At 39.5% G+C, this 19,846-nt stretch overlaps 1 long non-coding RNA gene across 2 annotated transcripts in view; it reads left to right on the top strand.

Moving 5' to 3' along the window:
• Positions 1–984: 984 nt before the first annotated feature.
• LOC116631320 overlaps positions 985–19,846 on the top strand; it is a 55,352-nt gene continuing 36,490 nt past the window's right edge. Inside the window, exon 1 of one of the 2 annotated variants that reach the window (XR_004299162.1) lies at positions 985–1,044. This is a non-coding gene — a long non-coding RNA (uncharacterized LOC116631320). Of the gene's footprint in view, positions 1,045–19,176; positions 19,292–19,846 lie in introns of those variants that run through there. The other variant, XR_004299161.1, reaches the window with a different exon arrangement.

Raw genomic sequence — 19,846 nt, 5'->3', positions numbered from 1 at the left:
GTCATCTGCAAATAGAAACAATTTTACTTCTTTCTGATTTGGATGCCTTTTACTTCTTTATGTTGCCTAATTGCTCAGGATAGGACTTCCAGTACCATTTTGAGTAAAAGTGGTGAGTGGGCATTCTTGTCTTGTTCCTGACCTTAGACTCAGGATCCTCCTCTCACCTCCTCACAATCTTACAACTTGCATTCTTCTATATAAAAGAAAAATCATACATTGAAAAAAACATTTTCTAAAGAAATCTTCTTGGTTACCCGACTAGCCTACCTCAAGCCATTAGTAGTAGCATTTAGTTTGCTGACTTAGGAATTTTTGTATGCAATCGGAATGATATATAGCTCCAGCTCTAAAATTTAAGTAGCTGAGGGAAGAGGAAACTTGAAGATCTGAGTTTACTGATTGTTGAAAGACTTGTCCAGGGTGGGAGCTGGGGTTGTGGTGTGGGTAAACTATCCTAGCAGTGTGATGCCATTTCTCGCCCGTCTGTTACCATTCAGGGAAAAAAGCAGGCACTGTAAAGGTAGGGAATGTGAGGTCAGGTGGTGTCATGGAAACAGAACTGGCCTGGGTCTCTGAAGAATTCGTTTCTGACAGTAATAGTAGGAAATAGCAGTTAATTGAGTACTTCAAAAATTTTAGGATACTCTGGTATGCTTGCTGTATCTTAGCTCATTTAATCTTCATAATGACCCTTTCAAATGATCCTATTATCCCTACTCTATAGGAAACTTAGAGCTACACATATAGTAGTGATGGGACTGTAATTCAGACTCAGAATGCTGCATAGCCTCTAACTCTCAACTTTTATTGCTGCTGCTTCTTCTCTTTGCAGATGCCAGATAAGAAATGAAGTAAATTAGCTATGCAGCAGTGGGATGATTATAGTGGTCAGGGTGGGCTAAGTTATAATGCAATTAACAGAATTCCCCAAATGGCAACATTTAAAATAACAAAGGCTTATTTCATTTTTATTCTACAGATCCCACATGAGGGAGCTGAGACTTTCACTTCGTGTCTTCATAGTCCTCCTCAGGGACTCAGGTTGGTGGGTTACATGTCAGTTCCAACTCAGTGGAAACTCAATGGAAAGAACAGATATCATGGCCTATAGTCTTTAGCCATGCACCCAGGTGACAGGCTACCTGTCACTGCCAACCCAATGGGGAGAACCAGCTGCATCCCCCCTCCCCACCCCCCGGGCCAACCACAGGGAAAGCAAGAAGCACAATCCCACAAGTGCTTGGAAGGAGAGGAGAAGCAGATAGAGTGGAGCTGTCAAATGGTGGCCACAGCTGCCACCAGGCTTGGTTTCCTTTGATCAGTATGATGTCACTTTCCTTTTCACTGTGATCAGTCTCCTGTCACATCAACTATTTAGTACTCTTAGCTTGGACTATGTGCAACTTTGTTTCCCTGCCCAGATGGTCTCAGGCTCCGCCCTGCGCTGCTACCTGTGTGCTGGTAGATGAATTCCCTGACCTCTCCGGGCCTGGTTTTATCAACTGTAAAATAAGTAGTCAGATTAGGAAATCTTCAAGAGATCTGCCAAATGAAAATTTTTATGACTTCATGAAAAGCAAAATAAATCCTTCTTTGATTATCTTACACTGACCGGGCAGGTAACATAGGCTATATTTGGCTGTGGAGGCAAAATCCAGCAATAGAGAGATGAGCAAGCTGGTGCTGAGCCAGGAGAGAGATTAAGGATGAACTACTGAGGTAGACCTTAGGCTTCAATCTGAGAATTCAGAGATAGCTAAGAAATAGTGAGGAAATGATCAAATGTAGGAGCCTCTGATTTTGTTTTTTAACTTATTGTTTGCCATTAAATGGTAAGCCATTTCATTTATATATATGTATATGTAAAAAATATATATAATACATATACTATGTATAATAATTATATATGTATATGTATAATTTATATGTATATGTATAATATATGTGTATATGTATAAGATAATATATAATATATACATTTCACTTATATATGTATATGTATAATATATATGTATAGTATAATATAATATAAAATATATATAATATATATGCATAATATATATGTATAATATATAATATATATGTATAACATATATGTATTAATATATGTTGTACACATATACATATTATATACATATATACACACACTTTTTTTTTTTTTTAAGATTTTATTTATTTATTTGAGACAGAGAGAATGAGAGAGAGAGAGCCCATGAGAGGGGGGAGGGTCAGAGGGAGAAGCAGGCTCCCTGCTGAGCAGGGAGCCTGATGCGGGACTCGATCCAGGGACTCCAGGATCATGACCTGAGCCGAAGGCAGTCGCTTAACCAACTGAGCCACCCAGGCGCCCTACACACATTTTTTTAAGGAAGACATTTAATGGTTATCTCCAAACTTTAAGCAAAGAGCCTCTTTTTTGAGATGTCAACAAGCTACACGAAGGCATATGTATTTTGGTTTGCACAGTATGATCAAGATTGTTACAAGTGTCTTTCACCCAGTGCCAAGGTAACCAAACTATAAGCATGAGGTTTCTGAAAGCTGAATAAGCCCCCATCCGTTGAATTAGGAAAACTAGATAAGTGACAGCAGTTGTTTTAGTAAGACATGTTTTCAAGAATTCAGACCATTTTCATTGTTCTAACCTACTTTTTTAACTATATCCATCCTTCTCGAATTATGGCTCACTAAAATAAATGCACCGGTTCATACATCTGGGTACATGGATTTGCAAAGAGAGGAAAGGCAAGAGCAAATGCGTGGGCCCGATGCACCATCTATCTACTTATCATCTATCTACCTATGTCCATCTATCTCCTACTGGTTCAGTTTTTCTGGGGAACACTGACTGATACAAACTCTTTCAAGTTATTTGCATGGTGGTGTAATTGACCAATAACGAGACTTAAAAGGGAAGGTGAGCACCATTTGTGAAATAGTATCATTTTTTAAAAAGAGGAATTTAAATTGTCTTCATGGTGTAGCTCAAAGGTGGGTGCTGCCTATTCCCACCTGTTCAAACTGCGTCTCACCTGGTGTGAAATTTACACAATTAGAATTAGTGGCATCTATTGATGGAGTAATCCTAGATCTGGTCCAGAGTGTAAATGCCAAAAACTATTGGCTATCTCTTAAGTGCAGAAAAAACAAACAAACAAACAAAAAACCCCAAAAACCTTTCCAGGTAGAAAGCAGAACATTTGCATCTCAGAATGAAAAGGGATCCCAGCCATCATTCAGTCCAACTTCCTGAGTTCGAAGGTGATGAAACAGAGGCCCAGGGAAAGTGAAGTGTGCTTTGCCAAGCCACAATCGTTAAGAATAACATGTTCTTAAACATTTGTTTTATCACTTGAAAATGTTTTAGTGTTTTTCGGCATTGCTAAGTATTTTGCTAAAGCACATTGTTTTGGCTAAATAGAGTATTCCGTCATGGATGTGCCGCATTAAGCTAAATACCTATTTGGTGCATTTAATTTATATTCATATATTCACTCAATAAATACTGCGAAAAAGACCCTGGTACACAAGTCTTTGTACACATGCTTATCACTCTTGAGGTTGAGTTTCAAGAAAAGGGATTTCTGGATCAAAGGGTATGCGTGTCCTGAAGTCTTTAATCCCACTTGCCAAATTGTTCTCCAGAGACGCCTTACCAGTTTCCAACACTCAGCAGTGGATGAAGGTGCCTGTGTCCCGGCACCCTTACCCACACTGGATATTTTCGTTAACAAACAATACAATGGACATTGAGTCTTGTCTTAATTCACATTATTTATTAGCAAGGTCGAACTTTTTTTTCTAATTTTATTGGCAATTGCATTTTCTTTATGCACTTTATGCCTTTCTTTATGCACCTCTACTTATTTTGGAGTTTACATTTTATTAATTTGTAGAAATTTTTTAAAAACAATGAGATTGAGTCCACAAAACAATGCCCCGGTGAACGGTGGGTGATATTATTATTATTACTGACGTGGTCCTCGTTTCACTATGGTTGTTGGTTTTATTGTGTCTGCTGCTGGGTGCCGGCTCATACTTAGAAGCTGGGAAGGAGGCACAGCCTGGGGTCAAATAGGTAAAATCTCTCTCTCTTTCACTGGGAAAAACTCGCTGAAACATATCCCAGTTATGCTGTTGGTTTTAAAGTCTTTCATCTGCATCCATTAGCCAGGCCCTTTTCTCCCTGGAATAAAGTAAAATGTGGTTTATGCTTCAGGCACATACATAATAGCATGCAAGCCACTCCACCTCTTTCGTTCTCCCTCTAACTAGGCATTGAGATTCTTTCTTTTCTGGGAAATTATGGCAATTGACCTCAGAGAATACATAAATTGCAAAGTGCCTCCCCTTTTTATATAGTATTTTACATTCCTCCTCTTATTTCCCCTTTAGAAAGTGTAAAATAACATATCTTAAAATGGAATCTGTGTAGCAGTTTTTTATCTTGTTAAATATTTAGCAGTATCCAGTGTTTACTTGTTATGTTTTGTTCTTGAATATTGTGTTTTATAGAGGACTATCAGGGAGTTTTCTTTTTCATTTGTATAGTAGGCCTCAAATTCTTGTGGGCTTGTGTTCATGCATTTCCGTGCTGCTGTGTTTGGACTCTTTCCCTAGGGAGAGGTGGCAGCTGTGATGGGTAACCACATCACACAGCATTAGTGACGAAGGCTGGGTGATGATTTAGGGATATTTGGAATAATTCATTGTGAGGGACAGCTGAAAAAAATATATGTATCAGTCTTTCAATGGTTGCTTATAGAAGGTTTTACCCCCAGAAGTGAGGTAATATACATAACTTGATATCATGGTTCTTGACACGTAACAGATGCTCCAAAGATGTTTGTTGTCTTCTGTATCAATCAGAATTCTCTAGAAAAAGAGAACCAATAGGATACACACACAGATGCACGGATGTAGAGCGACTTATTTTAAGGAACTGGGAATTGGCTCACGTGATTGTAGGGCTGGTAAGTTTGAAATCTGAAGGGCAGGTCAGCAGAAGAAACCCAGGTAGGAGTTGATGTTGTAGTCTTGAGTCCAAAATCCGTAGGGTGAGCCTCAGTTGGAAAGTCAGGCAGGATTTCTATGTTAGAGTCTTGAGACAGAGTTTCTTCTTCACCAGGAGACCCTAGTTTTTGTGTGTAAGGCATTCAGCTGATCAGATGAGGTTTATCCATATTCTTCAGGGTAATCTCTTTCACCTACAGTCAACTGATTATAGATGTTAATCATATCTACAAAATATCTTCACAGTAACATCTAGACTAGTGTTTGGCTGAGCAATTGAGCACCATAGCCCACAAGTTGACACACAAAATTAACCATCACACCTCCTTTTACCCTCCTCCTTTCCTATGCATAAAAGGGAATAGGGCTCTGTCAGGAGACCAAGGGTCTTTCCTACCTATCTCAATTTCATGAAGTCACTGAATCCATTTACTAAACATAGATAGCAAGAAGCTTTGGGAACATGCTAGGGTAAGAGAAAGAAGAGTAAGAGAAAGAAGGAGGGAGTTTGTGTTGGTTGGGAAAGTAAGGGCAGCAGAGGAGAGGTAAAAGTATCCCAAGGAGGAGGCCATTGTTTTCTTGGTATGGCCTAGTTTTGTGTTTCTATGACTTTCCAGTAATAATGGAAATAGTGGGTCAGAGGGAGAGCAGAAAAAGGACGGGCTGCCTCAAAGCATAATGTTAGGGACTTCCCTGCTACAAAGTGGAGGATGTCATGGACTGAGTGAGGTAAGGCATTCTGGATTCTCTAGAAGCATCCTCTATGAGTTCTCAAGAATGTCCAGATCCTTCTTCAATATAGCAGTATAGACATGGACCAGGGCGCTCTGTGAGTCCGGGTGGAGGAGGGGCATGGGAGACACAATTACTACATAGAAGAGAATGGAGTTCATTCTCCAGGTGCAGAAGGAGAATGGGCTTGAATGAAACAAAAGAGTTCATCATGTGTTGCTGGTGAAGTTACTTAACCTTTCAGCTGCGCTAAGTATTTAGACATGTAGGAGGATAATAATATCAACCCACAAACCCATTTAATAGGGCAAATGAGTTAAAACTGTGATATGATTTTAAATTTATGTCAATCAGTAAATTCAAAGCACAGCACTATAATTAGAAACTCACAATTCCTGTAGAATATCCTTGTGGGCATAATTAATGCATATTGAAAATTTTTAGCAGTTATTTTAATCCCAAATAGAACCTGGTTCAGATGAGTTGATTTCTCTATTATGAGTATAAAGGGCTACCTACATATAAGGTAAACTTTCTCTTTTTTCTTTCTTTCTTTCTTTCTTTTTTTTTGGTAAACTTTCTTTAGTGATGGACTTTTCTGCTATTTCAGAAACTTGGTGCCAGTCTTTCTTAGGTGACCATCAACAGATTAAATCAGAAAACTTGGAAGTGACTGAGGGAGGTTTCCTAGGTGCAATTTGTTAATGGAGAACACAAATAACTGTTCTAGGGGACTGAGTTGGCCACTGGCTTTATTAGATCATGCCACTTTATTGTATACTTACTTTATTGTATACTTTTGTAAGGCCCGTTCTGGTATCATGAATAAATATATATATATATTTGGGCAGATTAACTGTTTTGAGCCAGATAAGCAAAAAGAAATCTAATAGCTGATTTTCAAGAAAGAGTCTCTTAGAATTTGCATTTGGGTGGGAAATACATTTGCTAATACACTGGATTCATTGCTTTGTGAAATACTTTCTTTTTAATGCTTGTTTATTTGAGCAATAGAGAACAAATGCACAGTAATCCCCTTCTTTTCAATGGAGGCTTCTCTGTTTTTAGGCCAAGAATCCCAAGACACCCCTAAGCTTTCCTGTATTGGTGTTTACAAACAATGGTATAAAACACTTAAATGTTTCTTGGAGAGTTTACCTAAGAGGCAGTGATACAGTTTGGTAATAATGAGGGCAGTGAATTTTGGAAGCTGGAAAGTCAGCTCTGTAAGTCATCTGTGGAAGGCTAAGCACTACATCTTTACTTTGTTAGGCTGGTATTTGTTTAATGTGATTTTTCAGAAAAAGTTATCAGAAAAGGTTCCCCTGTAAGCAGCCCTATGACCTCCAGGAGGCGGGTAAGAGAAATGGAACAGCCCTACTAGTTATAGCGTAGGTTATATCTTTGGCAGTGATCCAATTTTCTCTAGTCTTTATTTACTAGGGAGTAAAATTATTGCCTCATAAAACAAGAGAAATGTCCAGTTATTTCTTAAGTAGGGCCCTATTAACTGTACCACTGTCACCAGTTCCTTCCACAACATTAGAATCTTTCAACCCTGTGACAGGGAGGATGTTCCATACCCAGATTTAGTGATCCAAGGACAATTATTTTGAAAACATACATTTCCTTGAAAGACCCAATTTTGAAAGAACTAATTTTTAGAATGATGTTCCAATGAATCATTGGATTCATAACAGCATTTTTCTTTGGAAACCTTTTGCCTACGTCAAAAGTATCAGCCAGGATCTGAAAAAAATGAGTCTTAATGCTAAGGAAGATTGATTATTGAGAAACAGAGTTTGATTATCAGAATGTATTACAATGTTTCACTGTAAAGTTGTTGAACTAAAGTTTCATTTATTTGAAGAATCTGGATAATTGTCTTCAGTTTCTATCTGATTATTGCTATTGTGTAGATTATCCTTTTAGTCCATACCAAGAGTCAGAATCCCATTTCTGCCTGGTATATAAATAAAGATGTTCTTCTTGCCTATGTTTTCTGGGTGAGAATAAATTGGACCCATTTGAGGAGATGTGATGGTTTCTACAGAAGAGAGAGAGGCTCTTTCAGACTTCGCTCTAATCTGCCTTGGTTATATATTGTCAAGAACTGGCAAGGGACAAAGATCAGACTTAATCAGGGATGATGTTAGTTTCTGATACATGTCTATTCCCTTTGGTTCTTAAGTTGAGCCTCTCATAACTAAACATTTGTATCCATTTTCACATTTCTTTGTACCCTTCTCTAATTGTTCCTTTCCTGGGATTTCTTGCATTTGGCCAAGTTGGGTCTGGTGTTTGTAGAGCAGTATCTGAGCTGTTCTTGGCCAAGCTGTAATCAGCTGATTTGGGTTAAGCTACATTATCTGTGGTGTGACTTCATAGTATGTTAGCTAGGTTCTTCCAAGAGTAGACCCGGAGACCAGGATTTTGGTGATTCTAGGAAGCTCACCTGGGGCTCAAGTCCACTGGAGATGTCTGAGAAACCAAGAGGAACGAACAGTCTCAGAATTGTCTTCTGGAAGGACAGGGACTATTTCTCATTAGTGGAGGATAACCTCAAAGAGTGCCAATCACCCCCTTGTACTGAGCTGTGTCTATGGTCTGCTGAGCAAGTTTCCATGGGGCCAGAGAAAGACCTCAGTCAGAAAAGCTGAGAGACACAGGCTTTTGGGTGGGAAAATACCAAAACTGTAGGTAAACTCAGAGATGAGAGGGGAAAATGGGGAGGGGTTCCGGAAGTGTCTCCTACCAACAGTAAACTATAACAGTGCTTTGGAAGAGTAGAGGGCTCCTTCTTTCACATCAAAGAAATGCAGAGGTAGACTTATTTTGGAGTCTTCACAATCCTCAGATGCCCCAATTCTTCCCCGGCCACTGTTTTGCTATCTCTAGGATGGTTTGTCTTCAAAATCCAAAATGACAACTAAATCTAGTAATCATATTCATATATCCCAGGTATTAGAATTTAGGATGGGACAAAGAAGGCCTGTCTTTCCCTTTTAAGGAGATATTCTAGAAATACAATGAACTATTTTTATCTATCCCTCATAACCCAGAACTTAGCTACTTAGTTATATGGCCACATTCTGCTATAAAACATTCTGAGAAATACAACCTTGATTGCATGTGGCCATATGTCTAACTAAAAATCATGGTCCTATTACTATGAATGGAAGAGAGAGTAGGACATTGGCAACTAACCATCTCTGCGCTGTAGGATCTTCATTAGTCAGGCTCGCATGGCTCTTGCAGTGGGAGAAATGGTAGAAGGAAGTAGAGTAGAATTATATTGACCCTGAAATTACTATGTCGTATTCCTTTGGTAAGACTGATCATCTTCACAAAACTTTAGATATGTGACCTTGTTAAAAAAAAAAAAAAGTTATAATGGATAATTTGATTTAAATGAAAAAATTCATCTACCTGTATTTTGCCTAGTTGTTTTGATAGTGAATCTGAGGTGTAATCCTATCAATGGCAATAGTGATTGTCTTAGTCTGCTCAGGCCACCATAGCAAAATATCACAGCCTGGATGGCTTAAATGACAGATATTTATTTCTCCCAGTTCTGGAGGCTGGAAGTCCAGGATGAAAGTGGCGGCGGGTTTGGTTTGGCCTGAGGCCCCCCCTTCTTGGCTTACAGTTGGTCACTTTCCCACTGTGTCCTCACATCACCTTTTCTTTCTGTGGACACCTCACTCGTGTCTTAATACTCTTACGAGGAAACCAGTCCTAATAGATTAGAGCCCCACCCTGGTGATCTCATTTAACCTCAATTACCTCTTTAAAGGATCTACCTCCGAACATAGTCATATTGGGGGTGAAGGCTTCCACATGTGAATTTGGCAAAGGCACAGTTCAGACCGTAAGAGTGATAATAATAAATATTTATTTAATGCTTTTATGTATTGGGCCTGATGCTAAGTGCTTTACATAGATTCATTTATTTAACCTTCATAATAACACTGAGTAAGAGATTATACTACTCATTTTTAGAGAAGGTGACAGATTTAAGGAAACTGAAACATGCCTAAATTTGCCTGGGAACAAGTGAGGACAACAGGCTGACATCGGAGCCTGGGTTCATAAACCACTGTGAGATGGTGTTTGTCGTATGAAGCAGAAGACAGGGAGTCCCTCACTTGAGAGATGGACAAGCGTTGTTGGTCCCAGACAGAGAAGAAGTTACAAGCTGTAGGTGATATTGGGGGAGTTCTTTGAAGGGGCCCTTGCGAAGTCGAATCCCCCTCTGCCCCTGAACAACTGGAGATGTGTATCTAAGAATGGCTACAAGATCACTTTATTATTGGTAGAAGCTGCAGGACGTGGCTCTGGGTCCATGGGCCAAATGAATCAGCGAATGAGATTAGGCAGAGACAGTTACCTGTGACAGCACTCTGGCCCAGGGCAGGCCTCCAGTCCTCCCATGGGACAGATCCTCAGGAGGAGAAGTGGAAAGTCTGCCTGGGTAAATTTGAAGCTCCCAAAAGGAAGAACATTGGGAGAACCACACTGAGCAAGACTGTTAATTTTTCCAGGTCTAACAGAACCCCCTCCCCATCTCCTCAGCTGGTGCAGAGAGTTAAAAGGGCATATAGCTAAGGAAAAATCCTCTCCTTGGAAACCAGGGGTGAGAAAAAAAGTGTTCCCAAGCAATAGGGTATAGGGAAGTGCTCTTGAGCTTGCCTGGACAGCTACGTTGTGTTTTCCCAGGTGTCAGCTTTGAGGCTGAGGCAATGGGGATGAAGTCTTTCCCTTTGTTATTTGTGAAAACTTGTTTATGGGATTAATTTTATATTGCTTGGGAGCAATACAAATCATTCAAATAATGTTATGAGGCAATCAGGCTTGGGATTGCATGTCAAGGAATGGCTACGGTTTGGAAATAAATGGATGCCTTGGTAATACATGTAAGACATTACATTGTGAAGAATAGAAAAGACCAGTATGTAAATATGTAAATCTCCCCCAAAAGAATCCAGGAAATTTCGCTTAGAAAAACAACACTGCTTTCAGTAAGAAAACCAGTAGATTTAATCAAAGCAGTAGGTCTAAACAAAAGAATCCGAGCCAAATAAGAGAGTAGGATTTTAATCATTCTGCTTGGTATGTTCAGCCTATGATGAATATTCATTAACAACTGATCAATACACTATTTTTCTATTTCTTCAAATAGAGTTGAAACATAAAAATAAAGGAAAGTAAACATTTTCTCACTCTCCAGAAGAATAAATCCCACTGCCAACAAATTCTGCCATCTTCAAAAATAATATGTTTCAGCAGAATAATTTCATACAGTTTTATTATCAGGCCGCCTCCCCACCCTCCCAATATTGGGGCACCACAAAGGCAAGCCAGAGTGGAGACTTGAGGCATTTATCCAGAAAAATGAGGCCAAAAACCCCATTTCCCTCCGCCCCCCCAAATTGGTTATGTGAAACAACATTACATTGTTGGCATCGCCCTAGAGAGTGGACTGATTGAGGATTCACTTCGTGGGTGTAGGGTTGCCTCTGGTTTCTCCTGCAGAATAGAATGCTTGCATCTATGCTTGGGCCCATGCCAAAGTGGAGTTTTAAATTTGTTGTGTGTCAAATTGAGTTTCTCAAAAAGTTTTTTCAATTCGTTTCCTCTCCTCGACCACATTTTGCAAATGAAATGTGATGATGAGGTTTAGTCATTTTGTTATTTGATCGTTCTAAATAGCTAATCTGAATAATCCTGCTTCAAATAAATTTTGAGGACTTTTTAATTTTGTAATTGAAATATTTGGTTGGCTGTTAAATACATGAGGTAGCTAACAAACTTCTTTTCTCTCTGCTGTATATAGATGCAATGTTAGAGATAGGGGATGGGCCAGGCCAGGCCTTCAGAGTTTTGTTTTGTTTGCTTTGGTTTTCATTTACCTAGGTAATTTGAGGGAGATAAAATCTCTCTTAAGGGAAATAAAATACCCCCACTTTTTTTTCTTTTATTCTTTCTTTTTTCTTTTTCTTTTTACAAAAAGGCTCATCTGGATTACACTGGTGTATAGGGTTGAAAATATGTATTGAACTCTTAAGATGTTACCAGAAAATCATTCAAACTCAGGATACCGGGCAACTCTCTCTCTCTCTCTCATTTTTTTTTTTTTTAATTATTCTTTGTTTCTTTTGAGGTTCTTTAATAAATATTTTTTTCCTTGAAGTATGTTTCCCTTAGAACTATAACATTAGAAAAACTCTTGTAATTATGGTTTTATGGTTATTTTGTTACTTGTTCATTTATACAAGTTTGAGGTGTTTTATTACATGTTTTTTGCTAAATAAAAGTAATCTTTTTCTTCAGCCTGTGGAAATGGAAATAGTGAATTCTTTGGCAGGAATACTACCAAAATAATCTTTATATAACTGCTTTTCTGTTTACTCTCAGTATTATCAAAACTGGTATACTAGGGCTTAGTAAATTTTGAACTTCACAATTTAAATCCAATCTTTTTTTTACTCAAGACCAATTTCTCTATTCTTGGATTACCGATTTTTGGAAGCTTGGAGAGAAAAATGTCCTTAAAAGTAGGGCTCTTTCAACTGAAAATGGTGGTTTTATGTATGCTATCACTTAGCTTTTCCTAATGATTTTCAGCAGAAGGATTTAAAAGCAAGTGAAAAGATTGAAGTGACTTTCACTTGCTTAGTTTGGGGTGGAGTGTCTTCCAAACACAAATATCTTTCTTCCTCTGAATGTGAATTCGGTGCTGATGATGAAAGGGATCATGACCCTGTAAAGAGATTTCTGGAAAATAGACGGTATATGGGTAGACATTCCACCTCTTACCTTGTGATTTACCCCTGACTTAAAGCATTCCCATTTTGTAGCCCAAAGGAGCAATTCTCTGGGAGTGACCAGAGGTTCTTGAAAAACCTCTGCCACAGCTTTCAGAAACATGTGTGATGCTTGAAGGAGGCGGCTGAAAGCAGTAGCCTTCTGAACCTCAGGAGCTGGACATCCTCAGAATTTTCTTATATGTGTGAATAAATGTATTTCCTTTAAAATGCATGCTAGGGGGGGTGCCTGGGTGGCTCAGTCGTTAAGCATCTGCCTTTGGCTCAGGTCATGATCCCAGGGTCCTGGGACTGAGCCCCGCATTGGGCTCCCTGCTCTCCTGGAAGCCTGCTTCTCCATCTGCCTCTGCCTGCCGCTCCCCCTGCTTGTACACGCTCTCTCTGTCAAATAAGTAAGTAAAATCTTTAAAAAAATTGCATGCTAGGGGCACCTGGGTGGCTCAGTTGGTTAAGTGTCTGCCTGCCTTTGGCTCAGGTTATGATCTCGGGGTCCTGGGATCCAGCCACAGGTCTGGATCCCTGCTTCTCTTTCACCCTCTGCCCCTCCCCACTCCTCGTGTGTGCGCTCTCTCTCTCAAATGAATAAATAAAATCTTTATAAATAAATAAATAAATAAAATGCATGCTAAATGTATTCAAAATATACTTATGTTAACATCTATTTTCTTGTTATTTTAAAAATTAATTTTGAATGAGCAAGGAGTTGGGCAAATATCTCTGATGAAGAACTTTGGTTTAAAGTGTTTTCATGTTTGTACAAAAGTCTGAAAATCAGGATGACTAGCTTAGAGACGTTAAAAAACTGTCAAGAGTGCTTATCTTCCCATGTTGAAATGCTTACAGTTAAGTTGGTCTGAGTACTTGGGATTGATGTCCCTAGCATTTCCAATGGTCTTTCTAATCCCATACACATATTTCATTTTTTTTTCTGTGCATTCTTTTGTCTTCTGTACTGACAAAGGAACCTATGCTCCCCAGTTGTTCATTGTGGTATTCTGTTGGGATTTGTATGACAACCAGTTATTCTGAAAACAAAGGGACATTTGCATCTGGATTCTGGGGGCCTGGTAAAATCCCTAGGATATATATTTTCATTCCGGGTCTGATCGAGTATGTAGCTATTATTCTTTGTAAGATACTCATGGCTAGATGGGTGGTTCAAAATCCCCAAATGGAAGTGGAGAGACTAGAGGTTTGGCCTGGAATATAAAGCATGAAGTTTAAGTGTTGTTCAAAATGGTTTCTGGCTAGTACTTTCTCCAAAATTAAAATAGCTATACAGACATTGCAATAGGTGAAATCCACGATAATATATATTTTTTAAAGATTTTATTTATTTATCTGACAGAGAGAGACACAGCGAGAGAGGGAACACAAGCAGGGGGAGTGGGAGAGGGAGAAGCAGGCTTCCCACGGAGCAGGGAGCCCAATGCGGGGCTCGGTCCCAGGACTCTGGGATCATGACCTGAGCCGGAGGCAGCCACCCAGGCGCCCCAAAATCCACGATAATGTTAAGAACTAAGACTGACAACTGCCAAAATCTTGGTGGCAATGCCTCTAATGGCCAAACTGGCACAACTCTATTGAAAACCATATTCAGTGACAGAACAGCTGAGTGACTAAGATCCTAGGACAGACTTGGTTCAAAACCTGGCTCTGGCATTGTGCTGCCCTGTGACTTGGGCAGTCCGTTTACTTGGCCTCTTGGTGCCTCCACCTGTGAATGGGGGGCATCATGGACTCCTCTTCGTGAATGTGCTGTGAGGCTTCATGGAACCAGCGCACGAGAGGACCACGCCAGCCTGTGGGAAGCCACAGAAAGATGTCAGCTATTCATATTCAATGGCTCAGCCATACTGTGTCTGTTGGCATTAGGTCAGAATACGCTTTATCACTTTCTGTCTGCTTATTTAGTAGAAAAGGTCCAAATCTTCCAGAAAACCCAGCAGTCATTTATGTGCCCCATTGTCTTCCCGAAGCAGCCACTTCGTGGCCTTCTTCCAAACGTGTACAGTTCAGCAAAGCCCTTATTGCCAAATGTAGACAAAATGTACCTCTCTTGACAGCATTGATTTCTGTTGTTTTACTACTGGCTTATGCCCCCTGGCATTCTTAGAAATGTCTCCATTCCTATTATCTCTTCATTAAACAGGCATCTTTTATAATAATTCCATATCCAAGCTGTGGCAACTCCCCATTTTACCCGAGGAGGACTGAAGCTCAATATACAGAGTGAATCAATGTCAGAATTGGGAAAAGAACTGACTCAGAGTTCAGAGATCTCCTCAGGGTGTCGACCTTAAAGGAATGTCCGTCTTCACCTTCCCGCTCTTCCGATGGTTTTTTTTGGTGCCTTTCACTACAGTCAGGTTGAACGTCTTTTAGGTGAGCTAGTAATATTTCCATTTAAATCTCTCTCTCTCTCTACCTGTCTATCTAAACTATCTTTTCACTTTTGTGAAATGTAAAATTTTAGGAGTGCGACAAGGGAAAATGCAGTCTACTTATGTAAGTGATAGAAATTATAAAGAAAAAGATAACTCATTAAGAAATACAAATTCTGCCTCAGTGTTTTGATTGTCTTGAGCATCAGCTTTATCTCTCATGGGTCCAAACACCTGCATGCTTACTTATATCTCCATGACATTAATTAAGCATATATGTTTTTATTTATTCCCTTGATATAAAATACATGCTGTCATTTAGGTGCAGATTAGTAAAAAGGTTAAAGATGGCGATGGTTACATGTACTTAGATCTCACATTATCACATGTCAGTGGCTCGGCACCATCTCTGCTCCTCCTCTGTGCTGATCTTTTTGTAGGCGTTGAAAGCCTGTGAGCTACATTTTTCAGAATCTCTTGCCAATAGGGTTCTAGGTTAGATTTTGCCAATAAGAGGCACTAGTGAAAGATTCTTTAAAGTGGGAGAACAGCAGAAAACATCCTGTTGTTGCTCAGGTAGCAGAAGACTGGGGGTCGTATCTAGAACAGTCCTCTGGGCATTTCCCTAGGAATCACTTACTTTTTGCTGTAGGCCGCTCTTACTCTTGCTGGTAGTTTCCCACTTTCCTGAATGCTGGCAGCAGGCCTGAGGACTAGAAGCAGTTTCCCCAGGCCTTCACTCTTTTCAGCCCTCATTTCCTTTTACTGAATCTCTTCTTTCTTGAAAAACTTAATTATTTGGGGCTTTTCTGACCCAAATCTCATGGCTACTTTGAAATTAACCAAAATTAATTCACTATGACCTTTGTCAAGATGCTTCAGCTATCTGGCTTTCATTCTTAAAATGAGTCAGCGGGGTCGTGTGATCTTTTCTAGAGAATTTTGATTCTAGCTGGAATGTGCTCTAGAAAGATGTTTCCTTGGAAGTAAGAGATGCGAGAGAAGTCCATACTAGTGGATGTGAACTGTCCAGATATGCTTATAAGTGAGTTTTGCTCTGCCTACTCAGTCCCAACAAATACTGGCACAACATTTAGAGATTTCATTTTATATACAAAATCTGGCGTTCTGGACTGTCCCTAAAACTCAGAAGGTCCTCCATGCCAGCAGTTGCCTGGAGTCTTGCCCGGCCTCCTTATTCCTGCCAGGTGTGTGCTCTCCCTGTCTCCACATCCTCTTCTCATCTCTCTGCCTTCTGCAGCTCTGCCCATTGTCATGCGCCAGCACACAAGTGTGTTTTTTCCCTTACAGTAGAGAGTCATTGCTTTGAACTCATGTGTCTACCAAAAGTAACAGAATTAAAGATGGAGCAGGAGGGCAATGTTTCTTTTTTTTTTTTTAAACAAGGAAGAGCATGGTGTTTTGTGTAGAATATTCTGCATATTTATTTGAAGTTCCCCACCCACTTCTCCCATTTGCTTCATTTGGCTGCCTCCTATAAGCATTTCAGTTGATGAGTCCTGGTTTAAATTCTAGCACTGTTTTTTTTTTTCACCTTATTTGGGTCACAAAGCCTTTGAAGAGTATCATGAAAACTCTTGGACACTGCCCAGAAAAAAGGCAAGAACACAAACATATAATATTCTGATCACAGGTTTCTTTGAAGTCTTGCATGTAACTAAATCTAATAAGGTCCTTGGCTCTAGAGCAGTACTTCTTGTGAAAATGAAGATTCAGATTCAGTAGGTCTGGGTGATGTCTGATTCTGCATTTCTAACAAGCTCTCATGATAGTGTTTTGGTCTGGGGCTATACTTTGAGTAGCAAGGTTCCAGTGGTTCTTAAATTTTCTTTGGACATTAGAATCCCCTGGAGACATCTTTAAAAAAAGATTGATGCTCAGGCACTGGTCTTTTTAAGAAGCTTCCATCTATAGGGCTCGGGAACATTGTTCTCCATCAAAACTCATTTACTGAAATAAGCAGAGCCAGGCAGAGAAGGCTGTAAGAGAGGTCTAGGCATCAGGTGGATGGAGAAATGGAGGTCAGTGGTGCCAACTCAGAAGGCAGGGCATTGCCAGTGACTAATAATTTTGTTTTTCCAGTTCCTTTTTTCTGCAGTGAAAGCAAGAGTGGTCACTTCATGCCTCAAAGAAATTTTGAAATGACCTGCTGTGTTGGGATCATATGGGTGGCTTTGCAGAGCCTACCCATCTTGGGCTCACCTGTTGGTTGGTTTCACAGCCGACCATGAATTGGGGGAAAAAAAGGAGTGTTTGGTAGAGCTGAATTTTCTAGTCACTGTTTATCGTTTCCAAGGCAGTATTCTCCTCTTTGGATATGGCCTTGTCCAAAGCTACCAAAAAGTCACAAAATTTGTCACTGTAGACTTTATGTCAAATGAGAAACTAGTTTGGAGCGGTGTCTACTTCCAGTGTCGGGGTGGATGGCTCCTTTCACAGGGAGTCCATAGCAATTTAGGAAAAAAAAAACATGAGTGTGAAACACAAAAGACATGTGTCCACGACACTACTTGATTTGGGCTTCAAAGACAGAATTGAAAGCTGAACTTCAATGGGTGTCAGATCAGTAGAAAGAAGTTCTCACAAATGATATCAAGCCTGGGTCATTAATGTTCCTCTCCCTTCACCTTACATTGCAACCTCCGTGTGCATGCCTCTAATTAGTGCAGCTCGAACAGAGGAGACTTCTGATGCCAAATGTGTGGAAAATTTCCAAAGAAGCATTTCCATTTTAAAGAGATCTGAAAACATTATCTGAATCAGCTCCCCCTTTAAAAATTCTATTCCTGTGGGGAAAAAGGTAATTATACGCATTTAGATATGGATGGCTTTTGCAAAAAAAAAAAAAAAATTAAATTTTAGTTGACATTGCCTAATCAGAAGGAATTATTTCTTAATCATGAAGTAATAGCCCTAACATTCTTAGATTCAAAGAAACCCTTGAGTAAAATGTAGTTCCTGCTGCTTATGTGTACTTACGAAATGATGTTTTAAAATCTCTTTTGCGCTGTTTTTATTAATTTCACGATGACCCTTCTCTACCATGTAGCCATCATCTTTTGCTCTGTGTTTCCCGACCATCCAATAGAGGTGTATACAAATGGGCATGATATTTAAGACATATCTCAAAAAACTTTCGGGATATTGCCCTTCTCTGTCTGATTCACATCTCTGAGGCGAGGATGCAGGAGATGGGATCCCTCTGAGCAGTAACAAATTGGGCTTCTGGGTGACAAGTGGTGAGGTCTTGAGGAGCCAGCAGCTGCCAATGATCCTCTTTATCTGCGAGGCCATCATCTCTGAGACACACCATTTTCTTCATATAATAGACCTGCACCTGTCATTCAGTTGGAAATGACAAAGAAAGTACTTTCCTGCTCTCATCTTCTCTGTTTTCTTGTGATTTTTCTCTTTTCTCCTGCCCTAGAGAACAGATGTTCTGTGCCCACTCAGGTCGGTTTTACATTGTTTTGGTTTTCAAGGAGTGTTTTTTAACATTCCTGCTGATGATTTAGCATAAATTGTTCTTGTAATTAGCGTGGTTAATGAACTCCCCACCTATCTTTTAGTAGGTAATTACGAAGCCGCTGTATATTAGCTGGTACTGTATAAAGAGGCGGGGAGGGCTGGTGATTATGGATTCCATCCTCATGTCTCTAAGACCAAATCCCAAATGGTTTAATCATCATCAATGTCAACCTTTGCCATATCTTCATTCTACATGCCATATATTATAATGTTGCATTTATATTCCATCTTGACTTTGATATTTGCTCCTTCAGAATAGAGGTAACCTGATTAGACAGGGCGACTGGCAGTTGAAAGAAATGTTTTTAAAATATGCATGTACCATCACCAATTTCCCACTAGCGGTTCTCCCTATATCCTACTGTCTGCATTTACCAGAGGCTTGTTTTGTTTTGTTTTGCTTTGTTTTTAGATATAATTATGACTAGGAAAGATGGGGTCTGTGGCAAACATGACAATTACCAGCAGATTCTTTGTGAATGAGTTCTGTTCTTTTAGGCAGGGGCAGGGAGACAAGGAGGAAAGGATCTCTTCATACAAAATGTGAAGTCACTGAGTATTTCAAATGCATAAATACTCTGTGTGTGTGTGTGTATGTGTGTGTATTCATATTTAACATAATCCTATTATAAGGATCCCTGTCCTACCTATAATTATTGCCATCCTTTTTCTAGAGTCCTTCTCTCTGGCTACTTCATGTCAACTGCTACTTCAGTAATATTGGGCAGTCACTGATGGCAGAGACTTTCCTGAGCCAATTGACCACTGATTTTCATCTACTAGGTATGTTACTGCACTAGCAGATGAGAACATATAAAAAGAGGTGGTTGCAAGGTATAGAAGGAAACAGAATAATTGGTTAGTCTCAAATTAGAAGAAACATTTTGGCATCAAATTTACAGAGGAGTAGGTACCTTTTATAGGCACAGGCTATAAATTTAGTATCCAGTCCCTGACTTCTTCTAATTTGACATAATTCTAATTGTAAAAAAAATGGACAGTAGTATGTGAAACATTTAAGAGCCAAATTTAAGGCTATGTCTAAGATAGGATACTACTGCAGGAATTGTTATAAGACAATAGGTAGTTGCTTGCCAAATGATGCTCTCCGCATTAAGTGTTATGAGTTCCAGTGGGGAGGCACTTTCTATATGTTAGAGTGGTCCTGGACAGTTTTAGCAAAAAAAGACAATAACTGGTCCTTCTAGCCTCTTTTTAGATTAACTCCTATATAATGCCAAAGGACAAAAATTTAATGTATACAGACTTCAGGTTAGAAGTTATGTGTTTCTTGATAGAAGGCATGGCCTAATTCCCCATCACAGTCAAGTCACTGGA

The sequence above is a fragment of the Phoca vitulina genome, unplaced genomic scaffold, assembly GCF_004348235.1.
Source record: "Phoca vitulina isolate PV1807 unplaced genomic scaffold, GSC_HSeal_1.0 scaffold5, whole genome shotgun sequence".
Lineage (NCBI taxonomy): Eukaryota > Metazoa > Chordata > Mammalia > Carnivora > Phocidae > Phoca > Phoca vitulina.
This window is presented reverse-complemented; position numbering and strand designations above follow the sequence as displayed.